We start from the raw sequence: 16,570 nt of genomic DNA on the forward strand, positions 1-16,570 counted from the left end.
TTATGAATCGTGATAACGGTCACGCGTTCGAGAGTCACAACGTGCAAAAAGTAACGCGTTGTGACCACGTTTGACTTGCGTTCAGAATAAATAATTTGTCGCGTTATCTTTTTGTTGTTGCAAAAAAAATCGTCCGACCACTGAACGAAAACCATTATATAGTCGAAAAAATGACTAATCGTAAGCTTTTTCGTTCCTGATAAACAAATAAGACATTGGCCCAGAGTCGTTCAGGCGTTCAAATGGGTTCTTGACAATGTGCGAGTCATTTCCGGTTAGCCAAGGCACATTGGTTTGCCTTAAAAGCACTCCGGTTAGCCTACTCCGGTTAGCCTACTCCGGTTAGCCTACAGCTAGTTCAGATTTACATCTCCGAATAGCTTCTGGCGCTCCCTACTGATGATATTGAGAAATTAACATTTATAGAGTGTCCTCTCTGTTCCACCAGAAGCCCAGCCTCGACACTTTCATAAGAACACTGACTACGCCATCTTTGTTAACACGAAACTTATGACGTAATTATTCTAAGTTCTACGTACTCGTATTCGGATTATTCATATTCTGGGTTTTGTCTAAAACGGACGCGCTCTAAAATATCTCCAACAGCTTTCCCAACTGTGTTTGATGTGTTTCTGAATTGAATTACCAAAAAGAACATTTTCACACTATTTTTTATTTCATTCTTTTTTTAAAGGGACATGGGAAGTTGTATCTGCCCTATTAGAAAATGGGTGGAGAGACTTGATGAACGAGTTGACAAGAAGTTCTCAGAAAGCCAGATTATTGCCAAAGAGATCTTTTGGGTAAGCCTGCAGCAACAAAAGTCCAAGATCGGCGAGAAGATTCGGGGAAGCGGTGCTTTGGTGCTGACGCCAGATGTGCTATGGTTTAGTTTACTCTATCTGCCCAACTACGAGATAGAGATGCCCCTACGGAATATTCGTGCGGTGCAAGCCGCCCGCTTTGAATACCATCCCGCTTTATTTGTTGAGTTCGACGACCCAATTACAGGAATTGAAGACCAAGTAGTGGTTGCGTTAGCAGATCCTGAGTCTTGGAAGAGGATTATTGACGAGACCATTCAAAAACTAGCTAGTAATGTTTTGCAAAACTTATTTATTAATTGAGGTTTGAGAGCGAGTATTTCCAGAAACACACCCCGTGTACAACAATATGGGTTGGGATAGAGACACGAAGCTCGTTAGTTTCATGTGCTTTGGCTTTTGAGCTATAATGCTATAAAGTTTTTGCGGCCTGGCCATTTTGTCACAGGACAAAGTTCAAGATTAATTTAGCCCTTACTGTTTTGTTTTGTCGTTGTTGTTCTAGAATAACGATTTATGGGGTACATATTTTTGGAACAATTTAAAGGAACGACAATGTGGGTTTCAGTTTTGTTTATGATGAATGTTGGACAAATGTTAAAACCCGGCCAAACGCACGCAACATTTTAACACAACATATTCCAACATTGTTGGGTCATGTTGTGAAGCAGCTGGCCAAACGTACGCAACATTTCAACGCAACATATCGCAACATTGTTGTGCACAACATGCTGCACTCGTTTGGCCACCCTGTTGCGATATATTGCGGTATGTTGGATGGCGCAAATCGAAATAGTGCGCATGCTCCAGCGCAACAATGTTGCACGAACGTGGCCAAACGAGTACAACATCATACAACATCCAAAAATGTTGCGAGATGTTGGGAGAAAAATTTGACCATTTCGAAACTTGGTCTAACATTATCCAACACGTTGCAACATGTTGCAACACGGGGTGGCCAAACGATTGCAACATGCTGGGCGCAACAATGTTGGGATATATTGCGTTGAAATGTTGCGTTCGTTTGGCCGGGCCTTTAGTATAAATAATGAATGCTGAGTATTGTGTCTGAGTATTGTGTCTGGAATGAAAAGAGCTATCTCCTATACTTCGTACCGGATATGATTAGCATTATTTTAGCTAAAAATAACTTGTGATCTACTGAGTAAGGTTTTTTTCTTATTCCCTAGTATTTAGTTTAACATGGGATCGTGATTTCTAATATCTATCCCCAGAAATAAATTTCATTTTCTGTAGTAGAGTAAGGATCATTTGATTAATGTACTCTTGATTAATGTACATACTATCATGTTTTAAAGTCACGCTTATCTTTTATCACGATTAATCAACGTCACTGATAACTAAGATTTTTGAAGAACGAAGGTGAATAATTTAAAAGTGAACATGTGAAGTAACCAGGAGAAAGCAAATTTAAGGGATCAGTCAGCACTTTCCAGCTCTTATACTTTTTTGATGGGTAAGTAATAGAAATATTTATCAGCTGCTGCTGCAATTATAATATCAAACAAACGACCAATCATTGCTGAACAAGTTGTGGTCTTTTTCATTACGTCACTGGTAACCATAGCAACGTAAGAATCTGTTAAAAACACCCTTAATTTTCGCTTTAAGTGCTTAAACTGAAACTAGATGGTGACCCCCATTTTTTATGACGGAATAATGATCAGCATGTTAAAATACATGTTTCGGCAAAGTTTAAAAAAAAAATCTGTACATGGTGCTCAGAACCACTTTTTAAGGTCCGATGTAAGTATGAATAAGTGTCGTGTTGGTTTCCGATAAACATCGGTATAAATTTCACCGTGGTCTGAACCACAGTGTACAGAAAAGAAACTGATATCTGATATCGAAGACCATTTCATCATCTTAAAGAAATGCAAGAGTAAGCTTGACTGCCTCTTATATGAAATGTTTTATATCAGAGAACTTCAGCCAACACTCAACACTCAATCAGACTCAATCCGAGCAAAATTGTTTGTTTAAATTCCTAATCGTCACTTTAACTACTTGTCACCTTAACTACATGATTGTATACGTATTTCTGACTTGATTTATAAAAAGGTGGCTATTCGGGATGTTAAGAAAATGAGTGTGCTTTTTGTTTTTGTTATTTTTTCCCAAGGACATGGAGAATTATTTGCCTTATTTTCAATGGAATGATGCCCTGTTTGATACAGTGATTTCAATTTTATATTGTTTGGTTTGTCTTTCCGCCCCCACCCTCCCCCCTCCATTTACCTTTGGTTAGTTTACCCCAGTCTCCAACTCGTTGTGTCTACCGGACTTCAATACATTTGAATTTTAGGCGCGCGCGCTGACTCGGATAACAGAAGTGTTCTAGCTTTCTATTTTGCTGTCTAAAGGAAGTTTGCCGGAGGACATGATTAAGTCCCGTGAAGGTGAAAGTCTTACAATTTGCAAGTTATGCGTCGGCTGTTATCGTACCTCAAACCGAAGCTTTAGGCGGTTAAACACAGATAACCGGTCGGCTCGTTTAGCCAGGTCAAGATAACGTTGAGCTTGCTTTAGACAGCAAAGTTCTTTAGCTACATCAATTAGGACTCGGAACTAGACTTGAGGGCTGATTTGAAGGCGGTCATAACGATATTTGGCTTGAAGACTTTGTTTTTTACTGTTGAATTTTGGGGAGTTTACTGTTGAAGTTTTGGGCGTTACGCGCTCGACGACATTCAAATACATCCGAGACATTGTCGATTATTTCTAAAAGAAACATGTCGAAGTGGATAGCAAAGGAATCGCTTCAAGCGCTGATGTGAGTACATAGTTTTCTTGTTTTCTCAATTTTAGGCGTTCTCCGCCTAGCTAACACTCATAGTTCTCTGTGATTCGCTAGTGGGAGGCAATTTAGGGGTAATTTGACAAGGGATTTTTTGGGGAGTTACTTTTGGTCCAGGGATTTTTTGGGTAATGTCGGAAGACTTAGGGAATTTTTTTGGGTCCTGAGTTTTGCCTTCATTCGATCATCCCCGTCATTTACAAGCCGGAGTACCCCCCCCCCCCCCCGGGCACTCAATATGCTGTGCATCATCAGCGCCCATAATACACGCGTGTTGAGAAGTACAGGAAGTTCTCAAAACAATGCAGCCTACTGTTCACGTGATTCGCATTGCGTTGTGAAAGGGGATTTATTTCTGCTGTTGGGGGTTGGACTGGAGGTTAGCTCTGAGCTGATACTCTACTTGTCGAAGGACCAACGAACGACCAGAAGTTTACCTTCTTCACATATTACATCCACTTTTAATTTCCATGATCGTCTTCTTCAATGTTTTGACTAACAGTTTACCTTCTACAGATATGCTTCTTCCTTCTACTTTTAATTTCCATCATTGTCTTCTTCAATGTCTTGACTAACATTTTAACTTTTTCAGATATTACATCTTCTTTCCACTTTAAATTTCTATCATAGTCTTCTTCAATGTCTTGACTAATATTTTAACTTTTTCAGATATTACATCTTCTTTCCACTTTAAATTTCCATGATTGTCTTCTTCAATGTCTTGACTAACAGTTTACCTTTTTCAGATATTACATCTTCCTTCACTTTTAATTTCTATCATTGACTTCTTCAATGTCTTGACTAACAGTTTACCTTTTTAAGATATTACATCTTCCTTCACAGCATGAAAACATAACTTTACCGTGGTGTAAAGCTCAAATAAAGCTGGCGTAAATTTGGAATTTATTCAGCTATACGCTGACTTTACATTGTTTAAAGCTGACCTTTATGCCAGCATTACACTCAAGTTTAAAGATTGCCTAAAGAGACTAAAAATTTTAAGCCAACTTTAAATCACATGACGCTACCATCACACATGGTAGCGTAAAGATTGGCGTTAAACTACCTTTAACAGCTTTTTAATTATGGTGTTAATTTGAATAAGCAACTTTAAACCAGATTTAACCACCTTTAATTTCACATAAATCCCAATTTTCATGCTGTGCTTCCTGACTTTTAATTTTCATGATCTTCAATGTCTTGACTAACAGTTTACCTTCTTCAGATATTACATCTTCTTTCCACTTTTCATTTCCATCATTGTAAAAATGTAAATGTAAATGTTGTTTATAGTGGTCATGCACTTAGCTTCGAGATAGCTAGTTTATACGCTGACTTTACATTGTTTACATTGTCTTCTTCAATGTCTTGACTAACAGTTTACTTTCTTCTAGTCTTGACTTCCATCATTTGTCTTCCTCTACTTTCTTTGTTTTACAGCGTTGCTTAGTTTTAGATTAAGATCCATAAACAAGATTGATTAGGGTCCATCCACCTCGGTTTGCCGAATAATGGGTTTCGGTGGTAATAGCAGTAGGTCTCACGGGGTAAATGTGAGGTTTGAGACATGATGTCTCACAGTTTACAGATCAAAATATATTAGATCTATTTCCAGTAAATTCAACTCACGTTCACAATCACAAATATTCCTAAACTTTGTTCTTAAGACATAAACGTCACCAATCAAGAACTTAAATACAAGAAAACACTTCGTGCCAAGTGACTACAAAAAACGTGATTTTCTTAATCAATTACCACTATCTTGTTTTTATAGTTATTTTCAATATATTGTGTATTTTCGAGAATTTTTGGCATTAATTGCCCTAACCTAATAGCCACTAAATCAAGATTCAATTAAGCTTTCATTTTGCAATTCATCTTGCAAAGCATTCTGTGACAACGCAATGGCGATAAAAACAGGAAATACTTGGCACAATAACTCAAATCGATCGAGGTCATCGGAGTGTCTACAAGGAGACAAAGTGAAACCACAGTTATTTCAAGACCGACCTAAAGTAAGTGGTGTTTTTATTACACTGATAAGATGAAGTAAACCGGAGCCAAATACTTATTTACATTCCGTGTCTTCGACACAACAGTATGTTGCCATATTTCAGGACACTTTTTAATCGGGCGTGGCCGATTTATAGTTTACCCTTTGGTCGTCCTAAAGCGTAGTCTCCTGGCGCGGCCAAAAAGACGGGGATAGCTTGGGGTTGCTACAAAACCGCTACGGGTGACGCATACCGCAATGGTTTTCATTTTAGTTTTGACAGGAAATCGTTGCAGGCACACTTGGTCGACTTTTGGGTTAATGTGTAATCAGGTTGTGTTTTTTTGCTTCGGCGGAAGGACAGAGAAAAAAGCTTACGGGGCAAAGTACAGTATGGGGCCCAGTTCTCGGCCACTTTTGACGTAAACTTGTATTTCTTACCTCAGAAGAACCGCAGGAACTTGAAATTTCTCCCAGAGCTAGCTACATTATTCAGCTTTTTGGTGTAAAGCTATCGACCGGTCAAAAATTAATTTGCCCGAGCAATAATAAAAATAAAAGCTCCACTTGTGGGCCCAGTTCTCGGCCACCTTGGCCCAGTTCTCGGCCACTAAAAAGCTTGTGCGTAATTATCTGTAAAAAAATGCTCAATTAATTTTCACAGTCATAAAATCACTCTGTAAACCTATTTATACTATATCGATCCCAAATTATTTTTATGATGCTTTGTTTTACTTTAGAAAAGAAGAATTTTAACGCGCCTAGTTGCCTATGTGCAGGTTCTGGCAAAACCGCATTGTGTGACCCGTGCATTTAGATGGTTTATTTTGCAGTGAAAAGGTCTTGAAAGATTTAGGTGTTGTAGAAATAATAGACAAGACAAGAGTCAGCTCAAAACTTAGAGATAAGATTGAACTTGATTTTTAAAACATTTATTTCTTTCATTCTGGCAGCAGCAGATGAAATTATATTAAAAACCAAGCGCTAAGCTGTGATAGCGAGCAGGGTGGCCGAGAACTGGCAAATACGCAAACGTCGCAAGAAAAAATTTCGAAGTAAATTAAGACCAAAAAAAACAACAGTTCAACGAAAAGTTAACTAAAGCAGAAAGCTGAATTATTCTACGTTTCACATGCCAAAAATTAGCTCGTATGGTGGGGGCTTTTGGATAAAATACGAATTTAACTACATCCATGAATTTGGAGCCGTAAACAAACAACTTTTTCGGGAATGCAAATTCACCTACCTCCGCGTAAACTCGACGTGTGAGCTTTCTATATCGAATTGAACGATCAAACTCAAGATACTTAAAGCACATGAATCAGTCTATCGTTTGAAGGAAATACCTTTTTCTTTTGATTCAACTGGAGTGTGAAAAAGCGCGTTAAACACAAAGTGGCCGAGAACTGGACCCGGCCGAGAACTGGGCCCCATACTGTACTGATATTCACCATTGTGAAATTGCACTTACTTTGACAAGTTAAAGTTATTTTTGTAAATGAAAAAGGTAACGTCATTGATGTCACGCAGTGTTTTTTTTAGCAAACTAGATGGTTTGCTGGTTTCTGACTATGAATGGGGGTGTGATCTTGCGGTATATTTTTTGAGCCTGACTCCGCCGTAAAACTTTTTTTTTATTTAGCAAGAACTGTGTCGATTTTCATTTCTGAACAATTGGTCGTCAAGTCGTTTGTCACAAAGAGTAGAATGTTTGTACAGCATGTTTTGGAATTATTTTAGATTTGGTTAGTAAGACGCTTCTGAAGACCTGAGCAAAACATTGGGAATGTACAGTATTAATAGGAACTTGAATGGAATTTTTCACAAGTTGGATAAAGGTATCAACTAAAAAAAATGGAATTCAAAATGACAACTTGGATTTTGTTGTAATTAAATTTTATCGCGGATTGGATGCATAATATCACGGCTTTGAAAGTCTTCAAATAATTAGAAAGGTTCCTTTCTTCCTTTTGATCTTATTGTTATTTTCATGTATTGATTATTCGAAAGTGGTTTTCGTTGATACGAAAAAAAAACGGGTTTTCACTGAATTGCTTGAAGTATTTTTAGACGTGATAATATTGGCTTAATCAAATTACTTTGTGCACGAAATATTTGTTATTCTTTTGTCTTGAAACTTTGAGGAAATTGAAATTTTTGTTTGACAGTAGTGTATGAAAGGCATTTTATAGAACTGAATAAAAAATAAGAAACATTGATAAAGGTTATTTCAAAGATTTATTTTGCCTGATTTTGAAGGGTTTCAGGAGTTTTAAAGAGTGCTGGTAAACGGCTGTATGTTGTTTGTGATTACGGATCTTATTTAGTTTCGAACGCTCTAATTTTTGAAAGGTTAAAACAGGTTAAAACCGGGCGGTTTCATGAGTTTTTTGGGTAGAAAGGTACGGTGGTGGTCAAAAAAAAAATGTTTAGAAAGGAATGACTGTAGTAGCACGTAAGTCGGAGGTTTACGTGAGTCACGGGGTATAGTATGCGTGAGCTGGATTTCCGGCGTCATAACGGCATGTTTTGTTTACTGAAAGATACACTCGACGTTTAGTTAGCTTAGTCGGCTTGGGAAACTATTTTAAAAATGAATGTTGTAATAGTTAATTAATAGTAATCTAGAATTAACCCACTCTCGATTGGAGTCTGTTCTGGATTCGCGCTACCTTTTCGCCGCGAAGGAATTTTGTAAAATTTCGCTAGTGGAAAGAGGTACTGTAAGAACAGTATCAATAACTCAAAAGGAGGAACTTCTTTGTAGCTCTGAATTAAGACGCCGTATGATAAAATTTTAGAATAAGAAACTTTCGATATATGGTTTTCATATTGTTTTTGTCAATTTCCTTTTGTGGCAGATTTTTTGAGAATCAGCTTTTCTTTCGTGTGATGACAGACACAGGACAGAACGAGAGGTGGATGAGAAAGATGCCGAAGATGAATAGGCACCGAAAAACGACAAGAACCGTCAAGGACTTATCTTTAGAGGGCGGGGAGTTTTGGCATACTGTATTTTGAGGACTGTACTGGACTAGTAAAACGCGGACTAGTAAAACGGGGACTTGTAAGACGCGGACTAGTATAACGCGGACTAGTAAAACGCGGACTTGTAAAACGCGGACTAGTATAACGCGGACTAGTAAAACGCGGACTTGTAAAACGCGGACTAGTAAAACGCGGACTCAGGTAAAACGCGGACTTGTAGAAGGCGGACTAGTAAAACGCGGACTAGTAAAACGCGGACTTGTAAAACGAGGACTAGTAAAACGCGGACTTGTAAAACGCGGACTTGTAAAACGAGGGCTTGTTAAGCACGGACTTGTAGAACGCGGACTTGTAAAACAAGCGCTTGTAAATCGGATAAAACTAAACGGTTTAGCGAGCGAAACAATTTGTGTTTGAAGCTCTTGTGTGTTTCTTCGACGGCATATTTCTAGCTTTTTTGAGCACTCTATGGTCTGTTTTAGCGTGGAGATGTTTTTGCAGTATAGCACATGATCGTTCTGCAAACCCCTACTTAAACAACGGGATTGATGCTATGAGTTGTGTGCATATGTTTCTTTCTTTCCACTACTGGACGTCTGTTGAGTGCAGTCGTTTGTATTGCTCGCACGAGGTAGAACGGGGCCCGTCCAGAAATCAAGGTGACGGGCCTACACGACTCCTACGTTCGTGACATTAGAATATTTGCCGTTAAATGTTTAAATTCGGTCTTTTGACCTTATTTGCTTCTGACTTCTTTCTGAGGGTACTGTTTTAATTTGGGGGCAGTATGTGGTAAATAAAGGTGACGGGCCTACACGACTCCTACGTTCGTGACATTAGAACATTTGCCGTTATATGTTCAAATTCGGTCTTTCGACCTTATTTGCTTCTGACTTCTTTCTGAGGTTACTGTTTTTTTGAGACATTATGTATTGAAGAGAGCCGTAAGATGATTGTGGCCAAGGAATTCGAAGTGTCTAGAGGCGTTTTACAAGTCCGCATTTTACTAGTCCGCGTTTTACTAGTCCAGTCCAGTCTACAAGTTAAAGACACAACAAGACCACCCCACTGTGAATTGCCATAGCACAGACAAAATTATAGTCAATATCTTATGTGTTTTTAAGAGAATTACATAAGAACCAAGGCATGTCTTGTCTTGCCTTACATTGACATGCAATAATTTGGAAATACTAAGCTCGTAACAGTTTAAGACAGAATCCATCAGGAATTTGAGTAACATTAATTTTAGTTACGCAAAAATTGAGCACCAGAATAATTTAAATCCTTGTGTTCTTTCATACCTTGTTAAAGGCTTGACATGTGATAGCACCAACATAACACCAACAACAGTTCTTTATCAGTGGGGATTGAAGAAAAAAATGGAAACATCATCACACAGTTGACCCCCATGCAAAAACACTCCAGGATGTCACGGGGCTGTTTGTTGTTCGTCTGCCAATTTCTAACTTCAAATTCCAATGTTAAATTCACATTAAATTTTCAATATTTCTTAGTTGTCTAAATTTTACTAATTCTTTTAAAAAAACTATCACCTGCCAAACATCCCCAAAAATCACTCAAAAAATTACAAAATACCGCAATACATAGATACATGGGATGAGTGAAGTTTCCTTGGATTCCTTGAAACACCAACAAGATATTTCCGTTTAAGGTGGCTGATAATGGGTTTCAGTATTTCCCAGTCCTTATACTTTGGTTCAGGACTAAAAGCCTTCATCAATTGCTATTACAGTAATGGTATGAAACAAATGTTCAATCATTCATCAACAAGTTGTGATCATTTTCTTGACAATAGTAGTTCCCCGGTAAACGGTTGTAGTACTGTCCCATCAAAGTGCAATGCCTGGAAAATACCGAAAAGCACACGACCTTCAGGTGAAACCGCACCTTACAGTATTACCAATACACTGCACTTTGCTAAGTCTTAAAACTTTACATTGTCTAGTCGTCTACTTCAATCGTTTATTTGTATTGTGTGAGATACATTTATAAATTGAAACCATCATGTCATTAAGTAATAATGCAATCTCGACAACGTTCTAGATATTATATTATGCACACTAATACAGCTCATGCAAGCCCTGTGACTTACACAAACACAGTCGGACTGAGTGCTACTTAAGTAACTGCTTCGTGGTTTCTGCTGTACTGAACCCTGCCTTTCAAGGCAAAGCGCCCGATTTTAAGCTTCTCAAGCTTCTCAATGTTCTTGTTGCAAAACTGTAATATCTTACTTTAAATCAGCACAAAGCTGAAACTTATGGCACCATGTGGCTTTCACTGCTAGTAAGTAAGCCTTGAAGTTTTAACTTCTCTTTGGCTTCTTTGTAATCAAGAAAAGTCTTGGTCGACTTTGGGGCCGTAATTCTGGACAGTTTGGTTGCCCTATTTCCGGGCGATCGTTTACGAGGTTAATACTTCCTTTTTTCGGAAATATTCTTCCTGATCATGACAAATATAACTAATGAAGGCTAAATAAAGAATTATCCTTTTAAAAAGTACCTTTCGGCAAAATTTAATGCATTTTCTTTTAATTTTGGCGATGTGATAATCAGTGCATGAAACCACTCGCTTAAATTAGTAAGCTTAGATGGAGCACAGGTGGTTATAAAAAAAAATTGTTTTCCAAAATTATTCCATGAAATTGTCTTTAAGTAGGGAAAAAAGTTTGCTGTCGTTATGCGTACGTTCGGAATTAGGCACACCGCACCAAAAATACAAGTAAGTAAGTAAGTACCGATATTTCGAAGACGCGCGGAAACAACTTGAAAACGTTAATTTTGCCTAACTTTTTTTCAAATTGCAATCCGTTTCCATCCAAGCCATCCGCAGTCAAAGATGCTTGTTAACAGTTTCAGTGCTCTAATATAGCAATTTTTAATAAAAATGGACTACTATTTTTAGGTTTCCTGCGACACAAATATAAATTTTGGCTGTTCAAAAAATCTGGTAACTGAAATCCGTGACATAGTCCTTTTAAAACTGACTCTTTGGGAAAACATATTTATCCTCAGTTATGGCATCCACCAGAGCCTTGCTGTTCCTTCTATCGGCCGTCATTTTGGTGTCTTGGATGCAAAGCATTCCCTGTGCAGATTCCACTTTCATCCTAGATATGCTGGGTAATTAAGTTGCTTCCGCCAACAGTTTAAGTAAACTTTAAGATACGTCAGGCGATACAACCAATTAAGTTCTGCCTTTATTCCCTAAATGTGGGTCAGCCCTTAGCATAGGCGAACAAGCCGAGTCGCAAATTTATTTATTTTTTTTTTTTGGATTTCTGCGATTCACTTGTTTCGTGTAACTTGTTAGGTCTATTTTATCACATATTTTTATCCATCTAAGACAGCATACTGACTGCCGAAAGCTTATAACTTTTTAATAATTATCACCAGAGAAGGCTTTTTTTACTGTTTTTTCATGAATCCTGGTAAGAGATCTTCGATATTTTTACCATAATCTTTTTTTTTATTTTGTTCGCAAATTCTGCATGTCCCTCTATTTGATACAGTTGCAAACATTTTGAAATGAAAAGTTACGCTTTTGCAAAGCTCGAGTGGTTGCGCGCAATTGATCCTGTTTAGGACCTTGAAACAAAGCTGCTACATATGCGATGAAAATAATGAATTTAACTCAAACGAGAAGTTCTAAATGTTAGCTCAACATTTGAATGAAATGTTATAACCCATTTACCCTTGAGTGTTTCACATGCTATAGTATGGGTTTCAAGCGGGGCAAAAACAATGTAAATTAGCTTTCCAAAAATACCTTTTGCCAGACTGGAATTTTACTAAGGAAAAAGCTGAAGTTAAGATACTTACAAGGCCACAATTCAATTTTGCTGTTAAATTGTAATTTAGAAGCTTTCAAATTAATGCTCGAACACTAAACTGAGTTAACTAAATTCTAGATATCATGACATCTGTTTGTAGAAGGTTATTTTTTGGCCAAGGGTAGACATTTTATGCGCAATCATTCTGGTATTGCTAATGATGTTGGATTACCTGTATTTCAAAAAAGCGCGGGATTTCTGAACACTAAGAGGTAATTTCTGACTGTTGTTGTGTCAGCTCTCCAGGTGAACTTTCAGACGATAAATACCGCCCTGACAAATATTCAGTTTATTGGGAATTTAGAAGAAAGCCCTTAATCAGCTTACGCTATAGTAAGTTAACCATTCTGTTTCCTCAGTTGACTCTCAGAAGGAATATCGTCGTGGATTAGGTAAATATCTAGTTTATTTAATAATTGGTAAACGCCACCGCGTGCACTGTTGAGTCATGGATGCACGCAGGAAGTTGCTGAGCACGAAAGTAGCTTTTTTTTTTTAAGTGCTTAGCACACCTCCCAAGTGTCTCCATAACTCAATAGTGCAGGCTGTGGCGTTTACCATTTGTTTCATTGCACAACTTTAAGGTGGTTTACTATGTTGTTTTTCTGTATAACAGCTGCGCATGCTAAGATTACTCTCTGAATTTTAACGCGTGCAGCTTTTCAATTCATTAGTAGGAAATAGAAGAAAAGTAGAAAAACTTGTGTAGTACTTACACTTCCTTTTTTCTGGTTTGATTTCTTGCGCCATATGTATGCTGCGCGGAACGAGCCATTTGTAGATTTAGTGCCCTCCGCGTGCCAACACGCACGGACAAATCAGTAGATTTCACGCGATTTTATTATACTTTTTCAAGGTTTACTCTATCCGGACTCAATGACGAGCGACTTGGAGCGCGCGCTTTTCTTAAGTTGTGTCAGAGTGATATCATTTGTGATGATTTGACACATTCCTATCGTGGGAAGCACGATAGCATAATGATTATAAAGAGTTGGGCTCAGGTCAAGAGATCGACCGGCGTTCTAACCTGGCTGGGGTCCTGTATTTTGTTTGTGCCGGGAAAGGCACTTGACAATCACAGTGTCTTTCTCCACCCCAGTGTATTTAAATGGATACCAGAATATTGGAGTAAAATGTTTGGAAGTAACCAACTATGCAGGGACTAGCATGGCATACGTGGGAAGTGGCAATACCTCCGGCCTGACCAATCGATGAAACCGATAGTCGATGATAATCGATACCAATCGATAATAATCGATGCCAATTAATCGATTGATATTGGAAATCGATGACCAATCGATGACGGAAAATTTTGTGACTTTTAATTTCATCGATTTTCATCGACTATCATCGATTATCATCGATTACCATCGATTTTCATCGATCGTTTTTTATCTGGTTTGATTGAATATGGGTGTTATGTCTGTTATTACATCAACTCAGTGGCTTTTAAAAGCGATCAATACCTATCTTCGAATACCTAACCTATAGTAACTTTAAACGCGTTTTCTCTTCGCCACAAACTCCTCAACAACTTCAACGGTGAAGTCGCAGGCATGGTAGCCCTTGTGTAACGTCCGTTGCTTTATCCCCGGCTTTATTCGCTTCTTCAGACATCGTGCGCTCAGCTCTCCGGGTCAGCTCACGATCAGTCGTCTTAGGATTGCGAAAATCCATTTCCGGATATCCTGGAGAATTGTCCTGGGGATGCCCAAGTACACCGCAAGATAACAATGAATGGAAATCGATGAAAATCGATAGCAAACGATGACAATCGATGTAATTAAGTTTTTTTGTGACTATCGATTGGTCATCGATTGGCCGATGCCAATCGATATCAATTAACTAACCATCGTCGATTGATATCGATTGATTGATTGATTTCCGATCATCCATTTTCATCGATTGGTCAGGCCGGGCAATACGCGTGACGGCTTTATTTTGTGCATGTGGAAACGTAATTCATGCCGGTACCTGGAGCCTCTAGGTCTCGAGGAGATAATCTTTTTATTTTACTCTACGATATTTCTCATGTTATCCTGGTAAATTGTTTTCTTTTAGATTGCAAAAATGAATATAGCGGCGTATTTTGTGAAACAAATAAGCAGTTTTGTCAAGACAGCAACGAGAACGGCAAGCTGATCAGGACCAGATGTAGGCTTACATGTGGTGTTTGCCAATGAAGTGAGGTGAGTAGACTGGTTGTGACTATCGTTGTAAAAATGTTGAAAAAATGTTGTTTGATAAAGTCTTTTAATAATGAGTTAGAGCGTCCGACTAGTGTACGAGTGTACGGTTAGAGGTCGTGGGTTCGAGTCCCATCTGTGAACTCAGAATTTTTTTTCTGAGTTCATTCTCTCCACACATCTATCCATTATTAATTATTCTTTTAATAATGGCCAGTGCAATGGCTCTGCACGTGCATTGTACATTTTGGCATATTTCGTAGCAAGACACTCGCGGGGAACTGTATGAAAGCACGAGCTGCAGGAAAATTATTTCTACATGACTTGCTTACGTGCTTGCGTGCAGTGCGTGCTTGCGTGCTTGCGTGCTTGCGTGCTTGCGTGCTTGCGTGCTTGCGTGCTTGCGTGCTTGCTTGCGTGCGTGCTTGCTTGCTTGCTTGCTTGCTTGCTTGCTTGCTTGCTTGCTTGCTTGCTTGCGTGCTTGCTTGCTTGCTTGCTTGCTTGCTTGCTTACTTACTTACTAATGCCCATTCCCCCACCCCCCTGGGGTATAGGCCACCTGCAAGAGTCCTCGAGGCATCCCTGTCCTGAGCTTTCCTATCAAGGTGGCTCCAAATCAGCCCCAATCTCTTGATGTCTGCTTCAAAGTTCCGTCGCCATTAATTTCTTGGTCGTCACCTTTTCCTCTACATTCCTTAGCGATCTCATATTAACAAAGGCACGACAGCATTCAGTACATGGCTCTGGTTTCTTAATAATGACAAGTTTTTGACATATATATATTTACAATATAAGAGTACAAAACAATTAAGTGTAGTTTCCTATGTCTAATATCCTAAAAAAAAACAGAACGCACAGAGTCGAAGCTTAACTGTTCAATATTTCTTCCTCGATGCAGGGTTGGAGTTTCTGGCGTCCGTTTGTAATATGTGGACAACTTGAAACAGTTGGAAAATTACCAATTTTGATTGCTACTCATTAAGGAATGCTTGTGTAATGAAAAAATTTTTTTTCAATAAAGTTATTTAACTAATAAAAAGATTGATGTCTTCGACTGCTCACTAACTTCAATTCAGATGGCAAATGTTATCGTCACCGTGTCTGCGTTTAGGACAATTGCGTCAACCGAATTGGTACTGCAGTGTCGAGGTAGTCTTTGCAGCTCATAAGAGTCAGATAAGAGAGTCCTCGTCCCCTTCCAAAATATGGAATGCCGTAAAATAAAATTAAAACTCTCCCTCCCTGCCCCCCTTCCCAAAATTCCCCTTCCCCCATAATCTTTTATGCAAAAGAAAAATCGAAAATAAATCATTCCGATTATAACCCCAGGCATATTCAGTACCCACGCAGGGTTTTTGCCCAGAGGCGGTCGAAACTCGAGGGGCATCCTTTTGTCCCCGCGAATAGGTTTCCTTGGTATACAGAGGGTGCTTTCAATTAAGCCAAATATTTCGGAAATTTCGGTAGAAGTCAAATGGAAAGGTCCGTTTCGGTTCGGAGTAACCGGATATTCGGGACCACCTCCGGAGGTGGTGCACTTTGACCGGTCGGACCGATCGGACCAATTTACCGTTTCATTTTTTACAAACTGGTCAGGCTTACTTAAGTTCAATCGCTCTCATAGACGCGGGGATTGGGGAAAGGAATGCAAAATGGAAAGGAACGTTCCACTCGGGTGGCCCGTTTAATCAGAAAATGTCGTTCCTTTTACAACGGTCAGTTCCAGTTGGTCCGACCGTTCGCACTTTGAAAATGGAAAGCACCCAGAAACATCTCGATTTATTTCAGTGGGAGAGCACAGGTTGTCGGGAGTGGGCGCGCAAGGGGTAGCGGGAGACGCAATAAAAGCTTTGGGTGACGATTGGTAATGATGACGTAAAATCAAGAAGCCTCGTTTCTGACTGAAAA

General features: G+C 38.9%; 1 long non-coding RNA gene across 2 annotated transcripts; it reads left to right on the plus strand.

The window, feature by feature from the left end:
• Positions 1-3,095: 3,095 nt before the first annotated feature.
• On the plus strand, positions 3,096-15,692 carry LOC144652666 (uncharacterized). Of its 2 annotated transcripts, XR_013570578.1 has the most exons (6): positions 3,096-3,618; positions 5,530-5,657; positions 11,659-11,766; positions 12,836-12,868; positions 14,538-14,665; positions 15,561-15,692. It is a non-coding gene; the product is annotated as an uncharacterized LOC144652666 (long non-coding RNA). The 2 variants fall into 2 exon arrangements; XR_013570579.1 differs by lacking the exons at positions 3,096-3,618; positions 14,538-14,665 and having other exon boundaries at positions 5,519-5,657; positions 15,561-15,637.
• The last annotated feature ends 878 nt before the right edge of the window (positions 15,693-16,570 follow it).

This window comes from Oculina patagonica, chromosome 4 (assembly GCF_052425735.1).
Source record: "Oculina patagonica isolate OP01 chromosome 4, crgOcupat, whole genome shotgun sequence".
NCBI classification, from domain to species: Eukaryota; Metazoa; Cnidaria; class Anthozoa; order Scleractinia; family Oculinidae; genus Oculina; species Oculina patagonica.